Here is a 4,051-nt window from a genome sequence, read left to right on the forward strand (position 1 = left end):
AGTCAGACTGGAGTTAGACTGGAGTCAAACTGGAGTCAGACTGGAGTCTAACTGGAGTCAGACTGGAGTCAAACTGGAGTCAGAATAATATTAAATTGTAGTCAAGCTAGAGTTTCTAAGGGAAATCAAACTGAAGCCATATAAGAATCTCAAAGTAAAGTCTGATTAGTTTTTCAAACTGGACTGAAAAGAGTTTCTGAGGCCAACAAATATCCTGCCAAAATATCTTCAGTTTAAAATAATTATTTTTTTTAAATCTTAATAACATCTTTTGAAATATAAAAACATTCACATTCCAACTACGTTTTACACAGACCATCATCTTTTCTTCTGTGAATATAAAAAGACGTTTGAGCATCGAGTTTGTTCTTTTGAACACAAAGGAGTTGATATTTTCTGCTGCACACCTGTCAGACTAAAAATACATCTGAATCTTTTACAGATTAAAAAAAAGACGACAGAAATCTCTGCTACACCTGAAAACTGTTTGTATTTTTTGATTTGACGGTAGGATGAGCTCAGCATGAGAACGTTTGGACATTTCTGCTGCCAGGACTGGCTGAAGACTGGTTCTGGTTCAGGTTGGATCCAGGGTCCAGACCTCAAACTGCACCTGTCATTGCATGTCCGTACTGATATACAAAGGCAGACAGACATGGTGTTGATGTTTCTGTTAAAAAACATGGTTGCATGTTTCAATAGTTTTTTTTAGTGAAGACAATTTAAAAATTGCACAAGGTGCCTTCATAATTTGTTTTCCTGTTTAAAGCCCCGGTGTTGATCTTCCTGTGTGCGTCCTGTGTTTCAGATGGCGGTGTCCCAGAACACTGTGGTGTGGCCAGAAGCCGTGGGCGGGGCCGAATATGGCGGCGGCTGTTTCCTCTTCCAGCTGGGCAAGTTGGGCATGCTGTCTTGTTTACACAGATTCTTCTCCGGTCGCTGACGAGCCTTTATCTCTCGACACAGAACTCTTTTCTTCTCGATCATCTCCATCATGGTGGCGTCGCCACAGAGCCATGGCATCTGGTGATGAAGAACAGCTCATCATCAACACATCAGACCCGAAACACACTGCTGTAAACTCAGTGAACATTGAGCTTTATTGTGGAAATCTGTGATCATTTAACTGAGTTAATCAGTGTTAATCTGACTGACTGACATGTTTCTGTCATCATAGACCACGAGGAGGGAAACGTGTCAGGAGACAGAGGGAGAAGAGGAAAGTCAAGAATGTGGGACTGAGAGTTGCAACTCTAAATGTGGGGACAATGACAAGCAAAGGTAGAGAGCTGGCTGACATGATGCTGAGAAGGAAGGTAGATGTTTTATGTGTCCAAGAGACCAAGTGGAAAGGCAGCAAGGCTCGCAGCATTGGAGCAGGGTTCAAACTGTTTTACCATGGTGTGGAAAGAAAGAGACATGGAGTAGGGCTGGTCCTGAAGGAGGAGTTGGCAAAGAATGTAGTAGAGGTGAAGAGAGTGTCAGATAGGGTGATGTGTCTGAAGGTAGAAGTAGAAGGTCTGATGCAAAATGTTGTCAGTGGTTATGATCTGCAGGTTGGATGTGATGAGGAGGAGAACGATACATTTTGGAAAGATCTGGATGAAGTGACAGAGAGTTTTCCCAGGGAGGAGAGAGTGGTGATGGGAGCAGACCTGAATGGACATGTTGGTGAAGGAAACAGAGGATGAGGAAGTGATGGGTAGGTTTGGTGTCAAAAAAGAAACCAGGAAGGACAGATGGTGGTGGATTTTGCCAAGAGAATGGAAATGGCTGTAGTCAACACTTATTTTATTTTATTAGCTATTTTATTCTTATTTTATTAGCAAACACTGATAAATTCCCGATCCCGTCTCTCTTCCTGTCCAACATTCGCTCTTTTGAAAACAAGTGGATCTGCTGCGACTGAGATTGAGTGCCTCAGAGGAGATGAGGAAAATGTGCTGCTGCCTCATGGAAACTTGGCTTAACAAGAACATGTCGGACTCAGCATTTCAGATGGACGACAGACTTTTTTGGGGGGCAGACCGCTGCAGTGAGCTAACGGGGAAGACATGGGGTGGTGTTTTTATCTACAGTACATAAACCAAGGTTGGTCCACAAACTGTGTCCTGATAAACGGCTCATGTTCCGAGGCTTTAGAAGAACTAACTGTGAAAGGTCAACCACATTATTTACGTTGTGAGTTTTTAGCGGTGTATATCATTGCTGTCTATATAGCCCCGGATGCTAATGCTAAAGATGCTCTGCATGAGCTACATGATAACATCAGCTCGCTTCAAAACAAGCATCCAGAGACTTTTTACATAGTGGCTGTTGATTTTAATCATGTAAACCTGAAAGACACTCTGCCAAGATTTTATCAGCATGTGATCATAACAACACGGGAAAATAACACACTCGACCGTGTTTACACCAACATACGAGATGCATACAAAGCCATACCCCACCCCCACCTCGACCTCTCTGACCATATCTCAATCTTCATTGACCCTGTCTACCTCCCGCCACTGAGACATTCCAGAACAACACAGGGGACCGTCACCGTGTGTGAACAACTGTGATTCTGTACTGCAGGACTGTTTTGCACATACAGACTGGCAGATCTTCAGGGAGGCTGCTGAAAATGAGGGAGAGCTGGATCTGGAAGAATACACATATACTGTCCTCGGATACATCAGCAGTTGTGTTGAAGATGTCACCACCACCACTAGTGAAGTGTTACCTGAACTTGAAGCCCGGGCTGAACACAGACCTTGCTGAAAGCCATGGACTCTGCCTTCAGGTCTGGCAACTCACAGGAACTGGGGAGGACAAGAAAATAACTGGCTTCTGGTATTAAGAGGGCCAAAGCAACATACACATGGAAGATCCAGGGACATTTCTCCTCACAGGACCCATGGAGCATGTGGAGGGGCATTAAGTGCATAACAGACTGTAAAAGCAGGGGTGCACAATGCCATAGGGACCCATCACTGCCTGATGTTCTTAACAGGTTCTCTGCCTGCTTTGAAGACCCAAATAGACCACCCAGCTCCAGACTCACCTCACCACCAGAAGGGGAGTTCCTCAGTGTGACCTCAGTAGAAGTCAGAAGCACCTTCAAGAGGATTACCAGTAATTCTCACAAAACAACTGGCCCAGACAACATCCCTGGGAAGGTGCTGAAAGACTGTACCAGTCAGCTCTGAGAAGTGTTGGCCGACATATTTAACTCCTCCCTCACCCTGGCAACTGTTCCTACATGCCTGAAGACTGCCACCATCATCCCAGTTCCAAGAGCTCTGCAGTGACTGGTCTGAATGACTACCGGCCAGTAACCCTCACCCCAATAGTCACAAAATTCTTTGAAAGACTGGTCATGGCCCACATCAAAGCTGCCATTGACATCAGCGAGGATCCACACCAGTATGCATACCGCAAGAATCGATCAATAGAGGACACCATCTCTTCTGTGGTCAACACTGATCTCACCCACCTGGAGCAGAAGGACTCCTATGTCCATATGCTCTTTGTGGACTTCACATCCACCTTCAACACCATGATTCTCCAGGCTCTGGTGGACAAATTACTAACACTAGGACTAAGCCCCTCCATATGCAACTGGGTCCTGGATTTCTTAACCGACAGACCACAGTCTGTGAGGATCCACAACTTCTCCTCCTCCACCATAACCCTCAGCAGCACTGGCTTCCCTCAGGGCTGTGTGCTGAGCACTCTCCTGTTCACTCTGCTCACATATGACTGTGCACCAACCCATCCAGGCTGTCCCATTGTAAAGTTTGCAGATGATACAGCGGTGGTGGGATACATCACAAACAATGATGAGGCCAGCTACAGGCAGGAGGTGGAACACCTGGAGAGCGGATGCAGGAAGAACAACCTTCACATCAATGTGAAGACGAAGGAGATGGTCGTGAACTTCAGACGGAAGAAACACACCTAACCCCCCACCCCTCGAACATAGGACTGGGAAGCTCAGTCCTCACCTCCTTCTACAGGTGTGCAGTGGAGAGCATCCTGTGCTCCAACATCAACGTGTGGCATGGAG

The 4,051-nt window shown here is 45.8% G+C and overlaps 1 protein-coding gene across 1 annotated transcript in view; it reads left to right on the plus strand.

Moving 5' to 3' along the window:
- Window positions 1–4,051, plus strand: part of LOC119410819 (sodium/potassium-transporting ATPase subunit beta-3) — a gene marked incomplete in the record, with an annotated part of 19,564 nt that overhangs the window by 11,006 nt on the left and 4,507 nt on the right.

This window comes from Nematolebias whitei, chromosome 6, assembly GCF_014905685.2.
Source record: "Nematolebias whitei isolate Nwh7 chromosome 6, NemWhi1, whole genome shotgun sequence".
Taxonomy (NCBI): Eukaryota; Metazoa; Chordata; class Actinopteri; order Cyprinodontiformes; family Rivulidae; genus Nematolebias; species Nematolebias whitei.